The following is a 26,362-nucleotide window of genomic DNA, read 5'->3' on the forward strand; positions in this document are numbered from 1 at the left end:
GAGACATATGTCCTTATCCATTTGACAAGAGCATTCCAATGCCTCCTTTTACTACACATTTCATGATACCTAAGTTTGATAAGTATAGAGGAAAAGGGGATCCTAAGGCACACATAAGATAGTTTTTCACAACTTGCATTGAGGTAGCAGCAAAAGAGACATATTTGATGAGATTATTCCCACAAAGCTTAGGTGATCAAGCTATGGAATGGTTCTCCCAACTTCTACTCGGAATTAAGTCATGGGGTGACTTAGAAGAGACATTTATCCAACATTTATCATACAACATAGAGACAGACATATCAATCACTACTTTGTGCAACACCAAGCAAAGGGATGGAGAGTCTTTTTCATCATTCTTACAAAGATGGAGGAATATAGCCAGTAGATGCTCTTGTGAAATTCCACAAAAACAAATGGTACATATGTTCACCCAAAATGTTAACAAGGACATTGGGTATGACATAAGAAAAGCTTGTTTGTCCACCTTCAAGGATGTCATTGAAAAAGGCTTAGCAATAGAGAAACTCCTAATTGAGAAAGGCATTATCAAAATATTCAAAGAAAACAAAGACGACTTTAAAGGAAAAGACAAGCCAAGATTTTGGAATAAAAACAAGAACACAGTCAATGATGGTGTTGTTGATGCCAATACGGCATGACCCAAAATTGTTTTCTCTGGATCAAGCTCTACAAACAATCAGGTGAATACTCAAACAACCTCCAAGTCACGAAGGAAGTACACTCCATTGGGAGAACCACTAGAATCAATTTTCAAAAAGCTAGTGGCAAACAAAATAATAACAATCCTAGATCTACCTCCATATGAGCCAAAGGTTAAACCAAATTGGTGGAATAATGATGAGTATTGTGAATTTCATAAGAGCAAAGGTCATAAGACAGGAAATTGTCATCGACTGAAGAACACCATACAAGATCTCATTGTTAGAGGTGACATTGAGATTGAAGGGCAATCATCCAATCAAGAACATGAGATGTCTAAGGAACCATTCCCAAAGAATGATAAAGGAAAAGCTAAAGCCATAGATGACCAAATCAACTATACCAGAGCATCTTATAACTATGATTCAACTATCAATCACATGGACAATTATGTCTCTACCATTATTATCTAGGACAAAACGCCTGAGAATTCTACCCAAAGACCCAAAATTGTCCTAAAAGGCATTGGATCTTCTTCCGAACCTACCTCTAAATGTAATGTCACAACTCATCGAGATAAATTCACCTTGCAAGGTGCTCCAGCTAGAAACACAGCTGCCACATCAACCAAGCCTGAGTATGACCTTGTAGAACAGTTAGGGAAAAAACCCATGCTCATCTCCATCCTTGAGCTCTTATGCATATCCCCCACACATAAAGCCATTCTTAACAAAATCTTGAGAGACACTTCTGTCCCTACTGATCTGAACGTGGACCAATTTCAAGCCATGGTGGGATACCTTTCCATTCCATGTTCCCTTACATTTACAGAAGCCGATGATGCCTCCGTAAGTCAGCCACATAATGCACCTTTACACAATGAAGCCTTCTTTCATAAACATCAAATAAAATGAGTCCTGATAGATGGAGGATCAGGTCTAAAGATTTGTACATTGAGCACTATTAAACAATTGGGATATTCTAATAAAGCTTTGAATTCTACAAACAAAATTACCATCAAGGCATATGATGATGAATAGCGTTCATCCAAAGGCATAGTTACCTTGCCTCTCAGAGTTGGGCTGGTTACAAAGGATGTGGTTTGTCAAGTCCTAGACTTGGATCTCACATACAATATATTACTAGGACGTCCTTGGATTCATGAAATGAGGGCAGTTCCATTTACATATCACCAATGCATTAAGTTTCCTCACAATAGAGTTGAATTAATAGTTAATGGTGATCCTAATCCATTCATATACTGCAATAACTTGAGACCAAAAACTGAGACGATCATTCCAAGTAATAACAAAGTCATTCCTTCTGCTGCATACATTGATCCTGAATCATTAAAACCTTCAACGTCAAAACAAGGTGAGCTTAGAGGGAAATTCCAAGATAAGGGCATGGATGAATACACTTTGAATCAAACCATGTGTTTACAACAAGTTATGAGTTCACCAAAAGAATATGGACGACCACATCCTACTAAGCGGGTCTCTATCATTACACTCAAATGGGATCCTACAATCTTCCAAAAATAGGGTGAAATGGAAGAAGACTTGTACAAAATGCTTTACAAAGACCTTGAAAATGATACACAAGATCACATCAGCATACCATGTGAAAAATATGGCAAAGGGTTCAAGATCCTACAAAAATTTGGGTATGATGGCAAAAGTCCTCTTGGCTTAAGAAAGGAAGGCATCATTGAACCTTTACAACCTGAATTGACACTAAAAAAGGAATGCTCGAAAGGACTTGGTTTCATGACTTCCAAGGTCAACACTCAAAAGACAAGAGAAGCATTACAAATCAAAGCTACCAAAATTCAATAAGAGAATCACTATTCCATGGACTCCAATGAATGGGAATGGGATTCAGACAAATCCTCTAGTGACTATGAACTCACCCAGACATTCAGAGAACCAAGTAAACCCACAGAAGAAGAGGAATTTTATAGAAAATTCAAAGTTGGTCAAGAAACAACCCCTGAGGCTCCCATACAGTCCTTGCCTCTAGGTTCTAGGTTGAAATCACGAAGGATGAGAACATCTGTCCCAGAATGCACTGCTAGTAATTACAATTTGGATTTGTTCATGGTCGAGACAGATGAGGAGAGTGCCAAAGATGACCTTGATAACTACCTTGACATACCTGAGTATAACTGCATCTTCACCCTTAGCCCTGCTAACTTCGAAGACATCAAAGGCCTTCCCCTTGTTCACCACCAACTTATTGACTGGGACCATGAAAGACCTGCACAGTTTGACACATTTCAAAATGATGAAGCCTTTATTGATTATCTAAGCACACAAGATGATCTTCCCCCTGGGGACCATAAAGCAGGATACACTATAGAACTCAGCAACGTGGCATATTTTGGTGAGGGTGTTGGGCCTTCCAGTCGCAAAAATATAAAAATAAAAACAAATCAAGGGTCTTATGGTGAAAACCATGTTGTGGCACTGTCTGACCCCAAAAAAGTAAAAAGAAAGGACGTATTTGAGGGCGAAAACCTCTCAGAGGCACCCGAGGATGGAAGGCTCGACATTCTCGCAACATCATATGAAGAAAAATTAGCCATGTTGGTAGAGGAGACCATCAAAACAAACATTGGTATAGAAGAAATTCCACATAACATATTCTTGGCTCAATCTTTGACAGAGACAGAAAGGTCAAAGTTCATAAGTTTCTTCACAGAGCGATAGATCAATTTTGCATGGTCATACACCAATATGCCTGGATTAGATCCGGATTTGGTAATGCATCATTTGATAGTTAAATTGGGGGCAAAACCAGTGAAATAGAAATCAAGAAAGATGCATCCACAAGTGGCATTATTAGTGAAAGAGGAGCTTGATAAATTATTGGATGTTAGATTCATACGCCCAATTGATTATCCTGAATGGATCTCCAACTTAGTGCCTGTCAGTAAACCAGATCGTAGCATCAAAATATGTACAGATTTCAGAGACATCAACAAAGCTTGTCCTAAGGATGACTTTCCATTACCAAATATTGACTTGATCGTCGATCTCACAGGAGGTCATGCGATGTTATCTTTGATGGATGGATTCTCTGGTTATAATCAAATAAAAATCGCATATGAGGATCAACACAAAACAACATTTACTTGTCCTTGGGGAACTTTCTACTAGAATGTCATGCCCTTTGGGCTAAAAAATGCAGGTGCTACATATCAAAGAGCCATGACTACTATCTTTCATGATCTCATGCACGTTACTATGGAAGATTATGTTGATGTCCTCTTGGGCAAATCAATAGACAAAGATACACATTTGGACATACTTTCAGTCATCTTTGATCGGTTGGAAAAATTAAAAGTAAGATTAAACCCCAAGAAATGTGTCTTTGGAGTAACCTCCAGGAAGCTCCTGGGATTCATTGTCTCAAAAAGAGGAATTGAAGCTGATCCAGCAAAAGTCAAGGCCATCCTAGAGATGCAACCACCAAGAAAAATCAGTCAACTTTGATCTTTGCAAGGTAGACTCTAGTCCATACAAATATTAATAGCACAACTTGCAGATAAATGTAATCCTTTTCAGCACCTACTACATAAAAACATCAAATTCAAATGGGATGATAACTGTCAATAGGCTTTCCAGACACTCAAAGATTATCTTCTGAATCCACTAGTATTGATGCCACCAATTCCAGATCAACCTCTATTACTATACATATCAGCTCCTTCAACAGCATTGGGGGCACTCTTAGCACAATAGATTGCTGAGGGCAAAGAAAAGGCAGTCTACTACATTGGTGGGATATGAGCTAAACTACACACCAATTGAGCATGCATGTCTCGCTGTGGTCTTTGCTTCACATAAATTATGATATTACATACTAACTCATAAAACTAAGTTGGTCGCAAGGATCGATCCATTGAAATACCTACTCAATAAAGCAACACTTATTGGTCGACTAGCCAAATGGGTGATGCTCCTGAGTGAATTCGCAATTGAATATATGGATAGAAAAGAAATAAAAGGACAAGATATCATAGATCAGTTAGTAGATGCTCCCATGATAGATGATGTTCCTCTAACTTCAGAATTTCTAGATGAATCCATCTTGATAGTGTCACACGCAAAGCCTTGGCAGCTATACTTTAACGGCTCATACACACAACATGGGGCAGAAGCTGACATCCTCTTCATAACTCCTCAAGGGGATTCCATACCAAAATCATATTGATTATCTTTTCCCTGCACTAATAACATAGTATAATATGAGGCATTAACAACTGGATTACGAATTGCAGTTCAGTGGAAGATCCAGGAACTTCATGTTTTTGGGGACTCTCAACTTGTAATTCGTCAAGCAACGAATGACTACCAAACAAAGGATGAGAAATTAATGCCTTACAAAAGGATGGTAGATGACCAAAAACAATATTTCATGAAGTTAGACTTTGAGCAGATACCAAGAGAGCAAAATTGAGCCATGGATGCCATGGCTACAATTGCTTCACTAATTGATCTACCACAAAATGAGACCCGCTATGAGTTCTTGGTGGATAACCTTTTGGTTCCCTCGTATGAGATCACTCCTACTGAGATGATATGTGTCATCAGTCCTGAGTCCCAGTTATATGGTTCCATTTTCACATACCTTCATGACAATACCCTTCCTCCTGACCTATCCAATAACCAACGTTGCACTTTTATTTGCCAATCGTCTCGATATGTCATTTTAGCTGATGGGTGAACTCACAATACTGGTTCCCACTTTTTGACCAACTTTGACACTTAGATGAACATTTTGCAAAAAACCTTCACTTTCTGACACCTATAACTTTTAAACCGTTAAGAATTTGAAGATGATGTAAACTAGTGATTTGTAACATCTTTTTTACAGATTCTAAATATAGTTTTTTCAATTTTTTTTGAATAAAATTTAATTGATTTTTCCATCTCCCTCAAAAGTAGTTTTTTATAGCAAACAAAATTTTTTAAGAGTGATGTGCATCCCGAAATGTATAACTTTTTTTCTATATGTGATAAAAACTTATCTCCTTCAAATTTTTGTTTGTAACATCAATATCCAGGGCATGCAGTTGGTTTGATAGTGATATGTTGAATATTTTTTATTTTATTAAGTTTTGAAGTCCGACTAATTATAATTTAGATATAGGTGTACGTTTAAGCACATAACTTGTTCTATATATATATCAAAATTCAGTGTTATTTTTTTTGTTAGAAAAAAGACATCAATACCTAGTGCATAGATATTTTTCAGAATTTTTTTGAATTAGTTTACTATTTTTCCCAATGCATTGAACAAAGAAATTCATGTTTGGTGAAAAACCTACATTCATAAAAAATAAAATAAAAATATATTAATGAAATTAAATATATTAAAAATTATACTATTTGGAAAGCTTATAATAAGGAATAAATCCTTAAGAAAACAAAACTTCTAGATGAATTTGTTTGACCTGTCAAAAGCTAATGTAAAATTGGTTTTTTATCAGCATTTGATAGATGCAAAGGAGACTCCATTGCAAGTATGACTTAGAAGTAGAGAGGTTCTATCCAATAAATTTTGATCTAAGAGCCTTTGATATAACTCTCTTTAATTAATTACTTCAAATGGGACCTTTTAAAGATTAAATAATTATATTTTCTAAAAAATGTATGATTTCAGCAAAAATCAGGATGTACGAAAAAGTGGGAACCAGCTTTGTGAGTTCACCTCGATATCCTATACCGTCGAGGTCTAGATGGCACTCTTCTTAGATGTTTAGAAAGGGATGAAGCTTAGATTGCATTATGTGAAGTTCATGAAGGGATATGTGGTCCACATTCTAGTGATCCTACCTTAACCAGGAAACTCATCAAGACTGGGTATTACTAGCCCAATATGGAAAAAGACTCATATCAGTTTGTCAAGAAATGTAAGCAGTGTCAACTTCATGGAGACCTCATTCATGCGCTAGTGCAAGAACTTCAACCAATTGCGACTCCTTGGCCCTTTTGTCAGTGGGAACTCAATCTCATAGGCAAGATTCACCCTCCTTCCTCCAATGGTCATAAATTCATCATCACTGCCACAAAATATTTCACAAAATGGATCGAAGCTATGCCTCTTACACAGGTCACTAGAAAACAAATTGCTACATTCATTCTTAGCTATATCATTTGTCGATACGGTATTCCCGTTTCCATCATCACCATTAACGGGTGTCCCTTCAAAAATCAAGATGTTCATCAACTCTGCGATTGCTTCCATATTAACCATCGTTTTTCCACACCTTATTACTCCCAGGGTAATGGTCAAGCTAAGGCATCTAATAAAACTATCCTTAAAATCCTAAAAAAGACAGTCGACGATGCTGGCCGCAATTGGCATATCCAACTTAATGTCGCACTTTGGGCTTACTGCACAAGCGTCTGCACACCTATAGGAGCTACACCCTATTCACTTGTTTAGAACGTTGAAGCTATCTTGCCTATTGAGGTTGAGCTACCCTCTTTACAAGTCTCCTTGCAAAACATTATCAGTGACAAAGACTACAGGGTCTCTCGCTTATAAGAACTTGAACTATTGGATGAACGAAGATAAACTACTTTTAATCATCTCAAGGCTTATCAACAATGAATGAGTTGCAACTACAATCATAAAGTCAAGCCTCACACATTTGAGGTAGGTGACTTGGTTCTCAGAGAAAATCCTAAAAATCAACAAGACAGAGAGAAGAAGGGCAAGTTCGAACCGAACTGGCTTGGTCCTTACATCATCACAATAGCATATGGATCTGGTGCATATCAACTTTCAACACCAGAGGATGAACCTTTAGAGGATCCTATCAACATCATGCACCTTCGTAGGTTTTACACATAGCTCTTAAGAGTATCCTAATTCAAAAATACAAAAAAAATTCAAAAAATTCAAAAATACAAAAAAATCATAAAAACATAAAAAATCATTACTTGGTGAAAACCTGGCAAACAGGTGCCTTGTGACACAAAAACATTGAAAAATAAAAAAAAATAAAGAAAAACTATTTCGTCCAATGGTGAAAACCACTTTGATGGCACCCTGGGCAAGTACCATGGTGAAAACTGGGTCACCAGTGCCATGTGTAGAGACAGTGCTTGTCCCTCCTTTAGGATTCCATTTCATCCTTAACTTTGCACACACTCACAACCTATTCATCCATAATAAACATACTCATTCCCATCATGGCTTTTTATTGATCTACCCGAGATTGGTTAGCCATCCATAATAAACATTCCTTTTTGCCCGTTTCAGTCCATAATAAATCAGCTCCTATCTGTGGCTAAGGAAAATCCTATGTCTAGTAATGGGTGTGGAACTGAGAGCATCACATGTTTTGAGGAGTACAGTTTCTTCCAGCTTTCTTCAGTCTATCCGCAAACAATCCACAATAAAGCAACATTTGCATCGCCGGTCCGCAATAAAGTTTTGTCTTCTCCGCAATAAAGTATCAGTTGCATGGATTCAGTCAATTTCAGATGAGACACAACAGCAAAAATGGGCTTCAACAAATCAAATCTTTCAATAGACTCAGACAACATATGGTTCAGTGCTATCTATCCTTTTGTGAAAGTAAACATTGTGACCACAATCAAATAATACTTGTACAAGTGACAAGAGACACTAAACTTGAGGACTACAGTAGATGTTGGTGTCGAGTCTTGATTTTATTTTGATTTTATCTTTTGGGTGACATGTCTTTTAGCTTTTCCAGGATGTCTCTGACTAGAGATTCTATCTCCAGGATGTGTTTGACTAGAAAGGCGAGGATGGGGTATCATCACCTATTTTTCTTTGATGTCTGTGGATTGTCTCTTAGTAATGCTATGACTTGTCCAAGGATCTGAGGACATTGTGAGTCTAGTGTGAACTGGGGCATTCCTTTCTTGCAACTGTCTTATCTCCATGCAAATAGGTACAATGACTTTCTGGGTCGAACATATGCCTCGATTGTCATAACCTATTTTTCCATAATAAAGCTCAATGATGATAACGCACAAGAAGCTCTTTCACTTTCATATCTTCTATCTTTCATCCCCCTTTCTTGATTGACCTCTATCATCCTTCTTGAGTCTGTGTAGCCTATTATCACACAACTGAGTATAATGACATGGCAAAAACATTTGCATTTCATGTAGTTGCACCTGCATTACCATATATTAAGCATTTCATACATACATATAGATATCACAATCACATCACATCCTACACACAACACATGTTAGCACATCTTACATTTTCATCATGTAAATTATTATTCGCATTATCATATTCATTTGCATTTCATACATTCGCATTTGCATCATACATAACATATAAAACATAAAAGAACAAAAAATATTGCATTTCATCATGTACATATTTGCATCCATATCATAATCATCATCATAAAACATAACATAAGCATCACATAGAAACATACATCATGAAACATCTCATCACATAGATACATATGCATATAGCTTCTGCAAAGATGGATCATCTCATATATATAATCATAAGTGCCATGATACAATGATGTCAAAATCGTATGGCTACAATCACCCGAAGGTGTCTATATCATCATACAGAATGGTAAAAAACTGATACATAGGGAGCCCTCTAAGGTTATGATGAACTCCCTCCCTCGGAGCGGCCTGGCCTCAATGAAGTCTAAGCCCTGGAAGGACCCACCCAAGGATCATCTCTCCTGTTCCCTCTATTTGGTGGTGGTGGAGGACCCATAACCCCACCGCCGGATGCCTGTCTCTTGTCCATCCCTCCAGTGGTCATCACTATCCGCGATGGTCTACAGAACCTCCTAGCCCGTTGCTCTGGTGGCACAGCCCCATAGTATAGGTCTCTCTAGTAGCCTATCTACTCCCCGGCTAGCAGAACATAAGCATAACTAGCTCTTGTGTCCTCTATTGTCTGTCTCCCTGCCCTCAGTATCGTCTCAGCCTCTGTATAACGCTAAATGGCCTAGTCCCTCTCCCACTCTGTGTCCCTCAGCAGTCTCCAGAGCCTATCCCTCTCCCACTTGAGATCCTAGATCTCATCTACCTGTCCCTGGCAGATCTCCCTCAACTCCAGTAACTCATCCTGCTCCTCCTCCCCTCCCCCTTGTACCTGTGGCTCTACCTGTGGCTGCCCCTATACCTGTGACTATACCTGTGGCTACTCATGTGGTTTGCCCTACCCCTGTCCTCATCCCTATACCTGCCTAGGACCCTGTGCTGCTGGCACTTGTAAAGGTAATCCACCTCGGCCTCTCACCACTCAAGCTTGTCTCTCCTCTCCACCCTCTCTTTGTGGAGCCACTCTCCTCCCCCCTATCACACCCCGCCTCCTCTGGTGGCCTCTACCCCCACCATCTCCATCATCATCCTCATCCCCTTGCCATCTCCATCTATCTGCTCACCTGGATCTGACAGTCAAGGAAATGGATGCTCAGCCCAATATGCAGTATACTCTGCATCCATTCCTACATCCTCTATCTCTGGCCAGATATCCCAAGGGAAGGGAGTCATCTCCACTAGCTACATCACTTCCTAATCATATGACAATAATGACCCGAAGTGTGCCTGATCCTTCACTATCCGAGCATACATCCTAGAACCCCGTGGCATCCGCTGAATCCTGTCGAACTGCATGCCCACCATGTCAACCAACTGTCTCTCTAGTACATAGGGCATCCGCCCAATCAGATACCTACTCCTGAATGTATAGGGTAGCTCCACGGCGTCATCCTCCCAATCCTCGCACTCTCGGTATAGCCTCCATACTACAGTATCAATCTCATCAATGACCCTATGCCAGTGCTCCAGTCTCCTGATCCATGGCTGCGAGGTAATCATATCATATAAGTGCACAAAATTGCACCCATGGCCCTTGCCTTTGAAATGTATCAGTTGGGTCACCGACAGATGCTCATAAGCCCATACCTATAATAGTGTCACTCCATAACCCAATCCTACGGATCCATGGTATACAAACTGATGGAGCTCATAATACAAATACGCTAGCATGCATGGTCCCCAGGCATATCTGGTATGCTATGTCACTAGTGTCTCCAAGGTGCTCCCCCAGCCCACAGCCAACCCTCATGTTGCCTTATCCGGACATAGGAATCCACTAATCACTCCTGCCACTACTGCTAGTAATGCTAATCCAGTCTATGTCCTCATGTCCCATGCCACGTGTCTAGCCCTCATCTCCAATCCCGGATCCTTGAGCACTCATCTCAGGGAATCTCTGTCTCTGTCTCGATCGTAGGGAATCAACTCCCCATCGATCGGTATCCTCAATATCCTATACACATCCTTTAAGGTGACTGTCATCTCACCCATCGGCAAATGGAAAGTGCTAGTCTCTGAGTGCCATCTCTCAGCTAGCGCAGTCAGCAACCCCATGTTTGCCCAAAACTCAGGCACATATAGAATAAATCGCAAGCCCATAACCTCAATATCTGCTCTATCCTCAAAAGTCAGCTCTGGTCGTAAACTCTGAGTTGATGGGAATATCTCCTATGACTCTAGCATAGGTAGGTACTCCTGCTTTCAAACAAATCAGCTCTGTCAGTCAAAGTGGCATTCATTGTTCATCATAAAATGCTGCTTATTACCCTAGTGCTTATATATCATATGGCGCTCTATCCGAGTGACACTCATTGTTCATCACAAAGTGTTGCTTCTATTCTAGCGACACTCACTGTTCATCACAAAGTCTTGCTATTTATCCTAGTGGCAGTCCCTGTTCATCACAAAGTGTTGCTCATATTTGTACTCCCTATTCATCATAAAGTGTTGCTCATATTTGCACTCACTGTTCATCACAAACTGTTGTTCATATTTGTACTTCTTGTTCATCACAAAGTACTTTGCCTTGGTACTCCCTATTCATCACAAAGTTCCTTGATCTATCCTACTCTTCCCTAGAGGACCTGCTTGAGTGTATCCTCTCAGCATCTTATCCAATCGACAGCGTATGTTCATCACAGAACTGTCGATTTGACCTAGAAGACACAAACGCGCCTTCATGACATAAACACGCTCACAGATTGCACAAACGTGCCTACTCTGCACAGACGCGCCTGCTCTGCATAAACGCGCCTAAAATACACAAACATGCCTATGCTCTCATGGACGTGCCTTCTCTACATAGACATGCCCACATAGCACAAACACACCTGCACAATGCAGACATGCTCGCATTTGGCACTATTTCATTCATAGACGCGCCTGGCATAAACATACACACGCCTAGCTAACCTAGATGCACCTAGCACCAAGACAGACGCACCTCGGTGTTTTTTTACCTTGTTTGACATATTATAAAATATATTTATTGCTCTAACTAGCATGCATTAATGACAACATTTATTACAACAAACTACAAGGAGGTTTTGTGGTACTTACCGGCTCTCCTGCCTCTGTTGGCCTTTGAAATTGACGAATGCGATCGAATTTGTGAACCAATGCCATCGCTGCTGACTGCTGCTACTCTACTCTCTCTCTACACTTAGATCTCTTGGATGTGTGGATGACAATGAAGATGTATTCCCCTCGTGGTCTATTTTATAGACTGCCCTAGCCCTAGCCCTCATTTTTTGAGTCAGTCTTCTATATCTCGTGACTCTGTCACTCTATCCTATCCGGTCAGTCCATTCTACCCTTTATTTCTTATCAAGAGATTGTCTGTGATCTTTTCAGACATTTTCATCCAATCTCTCGAGGGGGCATATCATTCCCATCTTGGGGCAACTATGTATCAGTTCATCTTATCTTCTTTGAAACAACGCAACAAGCTGCATTGTCTGAAAGAGGAGCAAAATGTAGACACCTAAAATTGTCCATTCTAATTAAATAAATATTTTATTTATTTAATTACTGTAGCCTAATTCTTCTACTAATTAAATAAATATTTATTTATTTAATTAATTCATTCATTTATCCTCTTCTAGCCTTATTTCTCATTTAAATAAATACATTTATTTATTTAAATTATCCTTTTCTTAAATTAAATAAATATCTTATTTATTTAATTGATCCCACTTCTTCTATTAATTAAATGAATCTTTAATTATTTAATTAATTCATTAACCCTTTCTACCCATGACACATGACATTCATCTCTTAATTCATACACTACCTACCCTCTCATTATTTTCTTATTTCCTATACCTAGCCTGTAATCTTAGCCGACCATTTATCTTTGACACCTCTCAATCTTATTTATCAACCCTAACTGATAAATCGACTACTCTATGCTTTTGAACTTTCATATGCGATCCTACTTGCAACCACATTTCCGTTCTTTGTTGAGCTCTTGTGCACATAAAATCTAAGAGCAAATATATCAAGCAAGATCAATGGAGGTAGGAAGAATGGAGATCCCAAACCCTATTGGACATGTGATGGTATAATCTTTGTGATTTCATTTGATTTGTGTCTACCCCAACTATAATGACAATAATAATACCTCTAATTGAAATCTCAATCCGAAGTTTGGACATTCATATGGTAGAGTTTACGATTCACATGGTTGGTGTTCATTTAGTTGTCAATCCAGGAACATAAAACTTGAAATGGGTCTGTAATATATATGCACTAAGATCCTTAAATGATTATTCTTAATTACTACAAGAAAGGTAGGAATGGAAATCATAAAAGGCTAAATGAAAGCTTTTACAAAACACTGCTGAAATGATCTAATGAAAATAATAGGAATCACACCGTTCTGCCTTGGCTGCAGGAACAGTCAAAGGATCTATTTCCAGTGGCTGTAGGAACAATCCAGTTATGAACTTCTACTGCAACTAAGTAAAAACTAACTTCAATAATCATAAACACGGGATCACTCACCAAGTGGGCCCCCTTGGATGAGTGATATCAAACTCTCAACAAAGAACTATTAATAGATCAGATAACATGTTTTTATTCATTTCTTCTTGAAAGATGACTACATATTCCCAAAAGAGAAAAATTCAGAATGCATGACAAAAACTCCGCTCAATCCCTTTCCATTCTATCTAACTCTCAAAAAAGAAGGAAGAGCTTATTACAAAGAAAAGATAAACTACAATGGACAACTCTAGTTATGCCTAGAAGAAGAGGCAGATAGCTATCAGATGAAGGGGATAACAAAGAGCTTGGCTGTAGGAACTGTGGATCTGAAACTGAACCATAGTCTTTGCACGCCAAAGCGATATTTTGCAAATTAAACATGCACCGAAGTTAAACTCCCATGGTGAAGTACAACTGCTCTGATTATGCCATAGATTGCACTCGCTTAAATCTACTTCAATTTGACCTCTAGCTATCTAAATGTGATTCTTTAGTTCTTAGGCATGAAAGAAAATTCTCCATCTTAACATCAATTATTATCTGCACTAAAACAAAAACAACATACAAGGACATGCATATATCTTACTTAACTAATACATTCACTAACTCACATATGAAATCATCCTAAATAATCTGCATATCACAGGGACAAAACATTTGGCTGCAGGAATAAATTGGCATGGCTGCAGGAATTAACCGACAAAGTTCAAACATGATTTCTTAAGTTCAGTTTTAAAACATGGATTACATATAGTCAATTCACAATATTTTACTATCACAATGTAACCCAAAAGATACCAAAAACCTAAGAGTCCTAATAAAAAACATGTCAATACACCGACTTATCATGCCCCCCAACTTAAAGGGTTTGCTGCTCCTGTAGCAAAAGGAACATTTCTGATTTTTGTTGAAACTTTGAAATCACCAACAGTGTCCTATCCAGTTCCCTTGGAAGGCAAATTCCAATAAAATCCTTTCATTTTCTCCAACTTGGACCATCTAGTTGTTTCTTCCACATCTACATCATAATTTTGTTATGTTGGTTGGCATGCAAAAAGTGGCCACATAAGGATAGGAGGCTGAAAGATTAATAGCAACCAATTATTGGATTTCTCTCTGCCTAGCTGTATATACTTGGAGGGTCTCTGTATAGCTGCATGAAAATTCTGTAATGAGTAGGGTTCTCCAAGTTTTATATGATCTAGTAGATGATTCCAGCATTGAGTTAGTCCTTCTAGTGCTGTTGTCCTGTGGGTTTGAACCAATTGCTCATTCGCTTGATAGACTTCCTCTCTCATTAGAAGTACTATCTTACTAACATCATCTCTTATTAGCAACTTTTGCCAATCATAATACAGAACCCTGGGTGCTTCTGATTCCCTCCTCAATGGCAATGGACAGTCAAGTTCCAATTTTTTAAACTCCCTGGCTTGTGGTCCTATAATCATTTCATTTTGTATCCAAGACATTAGAGCTCTGAGATGGATATCCCCAATGTACAAAAAAAGATTCCATTCTCTGTCCTAAGGTACAGAATAATTATGTAAATATAATTCACATAACAAATTCCTTACAAAATGTGGGGAGGTTTGATAAGCATGATAGAATTCCTCAGGTGTTTCCAAGGATGGATTAAGATCCCTTACAATGCAGTTTAATCTGAAATTCAGATACCGTTCTTTCAAGTGCATTGCATAAATTCTTGGGGGAGCCCTACACTGCATTATCTCAGGAACCATGCCATAAATCTCTTCTACCTTAGTCTCCAATTCTTTAATTCTATTATCTTTCTTCTCAATCTCTTTTTGCTGCTTATTAATTATCCCTTGCAACCTATCCTTCTCTATTTCCCATTGCCTAAAGAATGTTAAAGCAATTGATAAACTAGTTAGGGATGAAGGAGTTCTTATAGGTCCTACCTTAGACCGTGGGATTTCTTCAATAACTTCCTCATTCTGGATTGGCATATCTCCCATATTTTCTTCAGGTTGTTGTGGAACATCCTCAATAATCTCCTCACATTGCAATGCCACTGAAGCCAGATTTACAAGCTTATCCATTACAATTTCTTCTTGAATTTCTTCTTAGATTTCTTCTCCTGTAGGATGTTCTTGAATTTCCTCTTCTACAGGGTTTTCTTGAATTTCCTTCTCTACAGGATTCTCTTGAATTTCCTCTTCTGTAGGGTTTTCTTGAATTTCCTTCTCTACAGCATCTTCTTCTTCCGAAGTTTCTACTGCAATCACCTTTGCTGGATTACTCACTGGTTGAGTCTTCTATGTCCTCCTTCTTGTTCTCCTCACATACACTTTTGAAATAGACGCAGGAGTTTTTGTTCTTGTTCGATGCCTCTTGGCTGCAGGAGGGATATGCGTTTCCTATGGGCGGATAACAAATTCTTCATCTGACTCCTCCTTTTCCAATTCTTTTCCTTCCCTTTGCAAAACAGGTGAACCTCCTTGAAGAGAGTTAGAGGGTTGTCCTTCGATTGACTCTGCTTCAATATTTTCTTCTGAAATAATTGCAGCTCCTTCAGCAAACAACAAACCCTCATCTTCACCAGAAAGACCTTCTGCAACTATCTCTTCTTGAACCGGTGGATTATTTTCAATAGGGGCTTCATCTACCCTAAATTGCAGAATATCCTCAAACACACCCCATTCCATCTATGAAACATCTCTCAGGGACCATTGTACCAACAACTTCACCAGTCCATGATGGCTAATAGAGAGATTTCCATATTTTTTAGTCTCCTTAGCACTTATAGAAATGAGATGATACAAGAAATTTGGGACATTAACTCGCCGGTCATGATGTAGATGACTAAGTAACTTGAAATGAGGTGAATGGAGATTTGAATACCATCCTTCATAGGTAATATATTTCATCATATACAGAGCTACCTGAGGCCAATGTGCTGGCAAAGAAACCCTTCTAGTCCCTTGCCTATCCACCATTAAGGGTCTATCAGTAGGAATTGTGAATTCTGCCCTGGCACTCCTTGCATCCTTCGATTCTAGAAAGAGTTCTCCTTCCTGCAGCAACCCTGTGACCTCTGTAACTTGCTGCTCTGTAGCAATTACCCTCAACCCCTTAACTGTAGCTTCTCCTTCGTCAAAATAATGCATAAATTCCGTAGCTATTTCGTCATTGAAATCCCTGATTCTCAAGAAATAATCCAGCCAGCCATGGTTTTGGAAATAATGCATACAGACAACACCCTGTAGCAACCCTTCATGGACACTTGATTCATGGCGAATCAGATCACCACCCAACTTTTACTCTGATAATTCCGCAGCTTAACCAAAATGTTTGATAGATTCACAAAAGCTAAAATCTACATACGTTAAATTTGGTAGCAGAACTTATTATTCACTCATGTGAAATAATAATCATCATAAGTAATGTCAGTTAGGAAATTAGTTTGGGATAATAAATCTTACTGGGAAAAAGGACCATAAAGTACCCCCCAACTTAACCTAGCATGTGTCCACACAGGCTAACGAGATTTTGAGTTTGGAGTGGATTAAAATAGAATTAAAATCATAATGACCTAATAAATGCATAATTAAAATAAAGTACAATATACACATACCTGCAATTGGGCAAAACTGATGGCGAAATGAAATGAAGTGACAGGTAAGAAAGTGGGATGGAGTGTAGTGGATGGAACTTTATGTACGGAGAACAATATTCCTCATGGAAATATTTTATTATGATATGGTAAATAAGTTCACTGCAGAGGCTGCAGGAACATCACCTTTATCAACATGCTCAAATGCAACAGGAAGCTCATGAATTGATACTAAAGCATTAACAGTTGCTACAAGAACCTTGCTAGTTGCTACAGGAGCTTGTATTTCATTTTGAGGAGCAAACTACTGCAGGAACTCTTCTCTAGTAGCGGGCTTGTGATAAAGTCGTAGTCAGTGTCCATTCACTAAGAGTTTAAATCGAACAGGATCTATTGTGGACAACCAAACTGCTCCATTGTGAAAAACTTCTTCTACCTCATAAGGACCCAACCACCTTGTTTGGATTTTTCCCATAGCATCCTTATATCTGGAATCATACAAGAGTGTTTAGTCACCAACTTTGAATTTCTTTTCTCTAATATATTTATCATGCCATTTGGCTCTTTTGTTTTGAATCAACTCTATCTGTTGAACAACTATCTTTCTCCATTCATCAAGAGCATTTAACTGTTGAATGCATTCCTTCTATGCTTCAGACAATGTCATATTCAGTTGTAGAGCTGTTCTCAAGGTTTTATGCTCAAATTCAATAGGCATCATTGTTGTTTTGCCATAAACCATCTCAAAAGGTGTGAATCCAATTGGTGCTTTCCATGTTGTTCTATATGCCCAAATTGCCTCTGAAAGCCGATAAGACCAATCTTTCTTGTGGATAGACACTATTTTTGTAAGAATAGCCTCAAGCTCTCTGTTGGTAACTTCTACTTGGCCATTAGACTGTGGATGATATGAAGTAGATTTCCTGTATCTTATATTGTATTCATTGACCAAAGCTTTTATCAATGTTGATGTAAATTGAGGTCCCTGATCTGAGACAATTTCCTTGGGTACTCCATACCTTGTAAATATTTATTCATAGAGAAATTCAGCTACCTTATTATCTCTTGCATGTTGCATAGCTCTAGCTTCTACCCATTTCGTCACATAGTCTATACATACCAAGATATAAGATTTGCCATTAGAAGGTGGATCAATGGGGCCAACAAAATCTAATCCCCATCTGTCAAATGGTGTAACATATATTTGAGGATATAGTGGCATCTCATCAAATTTTGTAGGTCTCCCCATTCCCCGACATCTGTCACACTTCCTTGTGTACTGAGATGCATCCTTGTGTAGTGTACGCCAATAATAACCAGTATTGAGTATTTTCAGTGTTGTCCTTTTCGCAGCAAAATGACCTCCACATGGCTCATCATGACATGCATGCAAGATGTCATATGTTTCATCCTCTCTGACACATCTCCGCATGACTTGATCAGGTCTAGTACAAAATAGACAATCAGCAATCCATGAAAATTTAAAACTTTTTTCAACTAGCAACCTTCTTTCTTTATGAGAAAAAGAAATTGGCATATTAGCTGTAGCTAAATAGTTGGCAATATCAGCATACCAAGGGGTATGAGCCTGTATGAGGAACAAATGCTCATCTAGAAAAGTGTCATATATCATTGTAGAGTCTTCCTGCAATTGAAGACGTGAAAGATAATCTGCAACAACATTAGACTTCCTTGGCTTATCAACAACTGTGATATCAAATTCCTGCATCAACAATAACTAGCGAGCCAATCTACCGGTGATGGATGGCTTATTCACGAGATATCTAATTGTAGTATGATCTATATGCACAAATATGGGATACCCTATAATATAGTGTCTAAACTTGTTAAGGGCATATATGATAGCTAGCTTTTCCTTTTCAGTAACTATATAATTCAATTCAGGTCCTTGCAAATTCTTGCTGATATAATATATTGCATTTTCCAACTTGTCAACTTTTTGTCCTAGCACGACTCCTATAGCATAATCAGATGCATCAGTATGGATTTGGAATGGTAGAGACCAATTAGGTCCTTTTAGAACTGGTGCTTGAGTCAAAGCAGGCTTAAGCTTTAAAAAAGCTTCATTGCATGCTGAGATCCATTTAAATTTTGCATCTTTAGTAAGCAGTGTATATAAGGGACTTGCAATTTTGCTGAAATCTTTGATGAACCTTCTGTAGTATCCAACATGGCAAAGAAAACTTCTCACATCTTTATGCTTCACAAGGTTATTAATATGTTGAATAACCTCAATCTTTGTTGAATCCACTTGTATGCCTTGTATAGATATATGATTACCAAGGACTATTCCTTCTTCCATCATAATGAAACACTTTTCACTGTTTAAAGACAAGTTGTAGTCTTCACACTACTACAAAACTTTCTTCAAATTACCTAATGCTTGATCAAATTCAAAACCATAGGTTGTAAAGTCATCCATGTAAATTTCCATAATGTCTTGAGAAATATCAGAAAAAATATTGATGACTATCCTTTGAAAAGTGGCTGGAGCATTACACAACCCAAAAGGAAGAACAGAAAATGCATAAGTGCCCCATGGACAAGTAAATGTTGTTTTCTCCTGATCCTCAGGAGCTATTTGTATCTGATTATAGCCACTAAATCCATCCAGAAATGAAAAATATCTCTTGCCAACAAGAGAATCCAGTACCTGATCCACAAATGGCAGTGGAAAATGATCCTTCCTTGTGGCTAAATTCAAAGCTCTATAATCAACACATACTCTCCATTTGCATCCCTTTTTAGGAACTATCACCAAAGGTGATACCCATTGACTATCAGAGATAGGATAGATAAACCCAACTTTCAACAATTTCTACAATTCTTCTTTAACTATCTCCTTCAGGGCAAGATTTACTCTTCTTTGAAGTTGTCTGAGGGGGCAACACTCATCCTTTATGTAAATGCAATAAGTATAAACTGTTGGATCAATTCCATTGATATCCTTGTAATCCCATTCAAAGGCATTTCTATGGAGTTTTAGCAAGTCCACCAGGCTATCCTTCTGAGTATCTGCTATATTCTTATTAATGTCCAAATATTTATTCAATTCAACCTCTATCTTGATAGTAAGATCAATCTTATTTATATCAGAAATATGAGAATATGACAATTCATGCGGCAACAAGGTATGAAAGATATCAGTGGTTGCAGGAAAGTCCAACCCTGCAATATTCAGAACCAATTCCTACAATTCTTGGTCTTCTATTAATTCATTTATCAAGACCTTATAAAGGATTGATTCTTCATCATATAACTGCATGAGTGGCACTCGATTAATCATCATAAGGTGATTAATAGAGTCAATTTCTTCATATTCCTCTCCCAAAATAGGCCAAACAACCTGTTGCTGCTCAAGCTGAGGTTGTGCAGGGGAATACAAGGCCAATGTTTTTGTGGAACTTCCATCTAAAATAGTCATGTCTCCTGATCTACACCCAATATATTCATCAGCTATGGAAAACCATGGTCTTCCCAAAATAACTGGATATCCCCCCAATGTTGCTTTTGGAGATAAAATCATAAAGTCTGCAGGATATTCCTAGGAATCTAGAATGACCACTATATCTTCTATCATACCATCAGGTCTTACTATAGAGCCATCAGCAAGTTGAAGAACTATGGGTGTAGCCCTTAAACTATCTATCTCTAGATGTTTCATTACTTCCCTTGTCATTACATTAATGGCTGCCCCTAAATCAACTAAAATATTTTTTATTTGACTGCCATTAATGACTATACTCACAACAGGACTACCTGGATCAAAATACTTTGGAATAGCAATTTTTCCTAACATAATATTAGCCAATTGACCCATAACATGAATTGTTTGTGGATCTTTTTTCTTTCTGCCAGGTTTCTTTAGGCATGCCTTTCTCAATGCTTTACCATATATTGGAACATCCTTTATTACTTGCAGCAATGGAATTTTAACACAAATGTGCTTCAGTTGATTAAGAATATCAAAGCTTTATTGTTGATCAGTTGAAACTTCTTTGTCTTTCAATCTTTGGGGAAATGGTGGTAATATTTGATTCTGAGGTATTACATCATTAGGATCAAATATTGGCTGCTCTTCTTGTACCTCAGTAATAACTGGCTAAGAGGGATTAGGTAGTGTTGTTCCAAATCGGAGGTGAATGTCATCTAGTGATAAAGAATAGGCTGGGTATTGATTAGCATCAGCTGAAAAAGCTTGTTGTTGTTGCTGAGATTTTATATTTGGATTAGGCAACGGTTGAGTAGGAAGCTGTGTTGGCTTTGGAGGTGGTGTTGTGGCTATAGGAGGTGGCATTAAAGTAGGTGGTTGTGGCTGCTGAGCAGGGGGCTGATATCCAGAAGATTGGGATAACCATGATGGGTTTCCCCTCCATTGAGAGGTAGGTTGCCAATTCCCTTGAAACTGGTTCCCTGCACCCAGAGGTGGATACCAGTTTCCTTGTGGCTGCTGCCACTAGGGGATTTGATTAGCAAATTGTTGTCCTTGGCCTTGTGATCCATACCAATGTGGATAATTACCAAAATTTTGAGAATACTATGGTTGCCATTGGTTATTTGGTGCATAAGAATTACTGCTATAACCAGAAAAGGAAAGTGGATTAGGTGGCATACCTTGTCTTTGAAAATTTGGTCTTCTCTGAGCAACATAGAAGACTTGTTCATCCTCCCCTTGAATTGGTTTGAACTTAGGTACTTCAACATTTGCAACCATCTTACATCTGCAATCTTTCTTCCACTGCTTACAATGAGGACAAAATTCTGCAAGAAATGCATCAGCTTCCTCATGCTTCTTCTTAGCTGCCAATGTATCCAACTGAGTAGCCATATTGTTTATAATATCCTCCTTGAAATCTTTTAACAAATGGCTAAGTTCCAACCTAGAAAATCCATTTCCAGATGATGATGATAGTGCCCCTGACTTAAATCTCCTATTCTTCTTAGAAGTATATCTGGAATACTTCTTGCAAATTTGTCCTATTTCAGCCCAAGTAGACTGTGTAATGTCACCTTCCCCCATTAGATCTAAGGAATTGGTGCATTCATCATGGATACCCCTCAAGAATATCAATTTGAGGGAATCTTCATTCAGAGTACTATGCTTGGACTTCTTGACACTAAACAAAAACCTTTCCAGATAATCCTCAAGGCTCTCATCTTCAATTTGTGTCATTCTAAAGATATCATCCCTATGACGATCAGTGCCTCTACAATAATCTTTGTATTTTGCAAGAAACAACTATTTCATCTCATCCCATGTATTGATTGTGCTACTACCCAAGCTCATAAACCATCTCAAGGATGACTCCTTCAAAGTGGTTGGAAAAATTTTGAGTCTATGGGCATTTGTAGTATAGTCAAAACTCCTACAGAGAACATCAAACTCAAACAGAAATGTATCAGGATTCTCTGTGACTAACCCATAGAATTTAGGAAGTAAAGATGTTGGAATGTTCTTGAGGTTAGCATTATCATGTTGGTCAAAGATGGGAAACTCAAATGTTGGACCAGGTGGTGGTGGTGGATTATTTCCAACAGGAGGTGGGTTCCCTTGCATTGGACTTGTGGGGGTTATTACAATAGGCAATTCTTCTTCTTATGGACCAAAAAGGAACTGAAGACTACCTTCTAGAAATTCAGACTCAGGGTGATTCAAATTTTGTGGGACTTGATACTGCTCAGAAAAAGGGTTTATATCTAGAAAACTATCTTCTACATGAGTAGTATGAGTGGGCAAAAATCTACCTCTGGCATCTCTTCTTCTATTATGCATGCAGATTTATGAAATGGAAACAATTAACTAGAAACTAAAATAATCATAAAAGGCTCTTAGCTTGACACCATCCCCGACAGCGGCACCAAAAATGTCTACCCCAACTATAATGACATTAATAATACCTCTAATTGAAATCTCAATCCGAAGTTTGGACATTCATATGGTAGAGTTTACTATTCTCATGGCTGGTGTTCATTTAGTTGTCAATCCAAGAACATAAAACTTGAAATGGGTCTGCAATATATATGCACTAAGCTCCTTAAATGATTATTCTTAATTACTGCAGGAAAGGTAGGAATGGAAATCATAAAAGGCTAAATGAAAGCTTTTACAAAACTCTATTGAAATGATCTAATGAAAATAATAGGAATCACACCATTCTGCCTTGGCTGCAGGAACAGTCAAAGGATCTATTCCAGTGGCTGCAGAAACAATCTAGTCATGAACTTCTAATGCAACTAAGTAAAAACTAACTTCAATAATCATAAACATAGGATCACTCACGAACTGGGAGCCCTTGGATGAGTGATATCAAACTCTCACCAAAGAACTATTAATAGATCATAATAACATATTTTTATTCATTTCTTCCTGGAAGATGATTACATATTCTCAAAAGAGAAAAATTCAGAATGCATGACAAAAACTCTGCTCAATCCCTTTCCATTCTATCTAACTCTTAGAAAAGAAGGAAGAGCTTATTATAAAGAAATGATAAACTACAATGGACAACTCCAGTTACGCCTAGAAGAAGAGGCAGATAGCTATCAGATGAAGGGGATAACAAAGAGCTTGGCTACAGGAACTGTGGATCTGAAACTGAACCATAGTCTTTGCATGCCAAAGCGATATTTTGCAAATTAAACATGCACTGGAGTTAAACTCCCATGCTGAAGTACAACTGCTCCGATTATGCCATAGATTGCGCTCACTTAAATCTCCTTTAGTTTGACCTCCAGCTATTTGAACGTGATTCTCTAGTCCTTAGGTGCGAAAGAAAATTCTCCACCGCAGCATCAATTATTATCTACACTAAAACAGAAACAACATACAAGGACATGCATATGTATCTTACTTAACTAATACATTCATTAACTCACATATGAAATCATCCTAAATAATCCGCATATCACAGGGACAAACCATTTGGCTGCAGGAATAAATTGGCATGGTTGTAGGAATTAACCGACAAAGTTCAAACATGATTTCTTAAGTTCAGTTTCAAAACATGGATTACATATAGTCAATTCACAATATTTTACTATCACAATGCAACCGAAAAGATACCAAAATCCTAAGAGTCCTGATAAAAAATATGTCAATACACCGAATTATCAATTTGTATTGTCTTAGGTAATCTTCATATGTTATGGTGGATCTTTGTTGTTAGGCTAGGGTTTTGTGGTTCAATTCATTTAGTCTTTCAATATTGTTGTATCAGATAGCATGGATTCAGGATGAGCATAATTTGTTAGTGAGTGAGAAATGCTTGGTGAAATTAAAAATTGGAAATTATCATGATGAAATTTTGTGTGATAATATGCCTATGGGTATTTGTCACCTTTTGTTGGGTAGACCTTGGCAGTTTGATAGACAGGCAATACATGATGAGAGAAAGAACATTTACACTATTATAGAAAATGGGATGAAACAATCCTTGTTACCTTTGGAGGAGCCCCTGAAGAGTGAAGTCTATACAAATGCTATAATCTATTTGGTGAATGGAAGGAAATTCCTAGATGGAATGAGACATGAGAACGTTTGTTTTGCACTAAGAACCCAGAGCATGAAGAAGAACAACCAGAGGAGATAAAAGAGTTGCTGATAGAGTACAAAACCATCATTTTAGATAACATGTCTGATGGATTGCCACCTATGAGGACTATCAGCCATTGCATGGACCTAATTCCCGGAGCTAGTTTGCCTAACAATGCTACACACTGGATGACCTTGACATAGAATGAAGAGTTGAATAGATAAGTGCAGGAATTGATGAAGAAAGGTTTGATTAGAGAAAGTTTGACTCCCTATGCAGTACCAGTAGTGTTAGAACCTAAGAAGAATGGAGAATTAAGGATGTCTATCGATTCTAGAGCAATAAACAAGATCAGAGTGAAATACTAGTTCCCTTTTCCTAGGATGGATGACATAATAGATTTTTAAGTGGAGCCAAATACTACACAAAGATATATTTGAAGAGTGGATATCATCAAATCAAAATCAGAGAAGAAGATGAGTGGAAGATAACATTCAAGACAAATGAAAGATTGTACGAATGGTTGGTGATTCTTTTTGGATTGACTAATGCACCAAGTACTTTCATGAGGTTGATGAATGAGGTGTTGAAGAAATTCTTGGGTAAGTTTGTTATTGTATATTTGGATGACATTCTGATTATTAATAAGACAAAAGAAGACCATTTGTTGGATTTAAGACAATTTTTGCAAAGGTTGAGAGAAGAGAACTTGTTGATAAATCTAAAGAAGTTTAGTTTTATGAAGGAGGAGTTAGTCTATTTGGGATTTGAGATATATTTAGATGGATTGAAAATGGACCCTAAGAAGGTAAAAGTAATTTTTGAATGGCCTACATCGGAAAGAATTGGAGAGGTTAGATCATTTCATGGATTGGCTAGTTTCTACTAGAAGTTTATCAAAAATTTTAGTTCAATTTGTAACCCTATGACTAAGACAATGAGAGGAGATAGGAAAGAATTCAAATGGACAACTAGAGAAAATAGGGGTTTTGAATTTTTGAAGCAGAATGTGATTGAGCAGCTTGTGTTATCTTTACTTGGTTTCAACAAAGTATTTCAAGTGGACTATGATGCAAGTGGGAATGCAATTGGAGCCATGTTAAGTCAAGAAGGGAGAGTGGTAGCTTATTTCATCGAAAAGTTAAATGATGTGAGGAGGAGATATTTAGTGTATGATAAAGAATTTTATGTCATAATACAAGCCTTGAAGAAGTGGAGACATTACCTATTTCCTAAGGAGTTTGTGTTGTATATCAATCATCAAGCCTTACAATATTTAAATAGTCAAAGTAAGTTGAATCATAGACATATGAGATGGTTAGAGTTTTGTAGAGTTACACCTTTGTGTTGAAGCATATGAGTGGGAAGTCAAACAAAGTTGTTGATGCATTTAGTAGAAGGAGGAATTTTCTAACAAAAATAAGAGTGACAATATCAGGATTTCAGGAGTTGAATACCTTGTAAGATGATGAGCTAGATTTTGCAGAACTTTGGAAAGCATGTAGCACAATGGTTATGGTGGATAGAAGTCAATGGTTAGATTATTTCATTCAGGATGGGATGTTGTTTAGTGGAGTTCAGTTGTGTAGACCTAAGAGTTCTATGAGGAAGAATCTGATAAAGGAAAAACATAATGGAGGATTTGCTAGACACTTTGGTGTTGATAAAATAATAGGATTGGTGAGTGAACATTAATTTTGGCCTCAGTTTCATAAGGATGTCAG

The sequence above is a fragment of the Cryptomeria japonica genome, chromosome 4, assembly GCF_030272615.1.
Source record: "Cryptomeria japonica chromosome 4, Sugi_1.0, whole genome shotgun sequence".
NCBI classification, from domain to species: domain Eukaryota; kingdom Viridiplantae; phylum Streptophyta; class Pinopsida; order Cupressales; family Cupressaceae; genus Cryptomeria; species Cryptomeria japonica.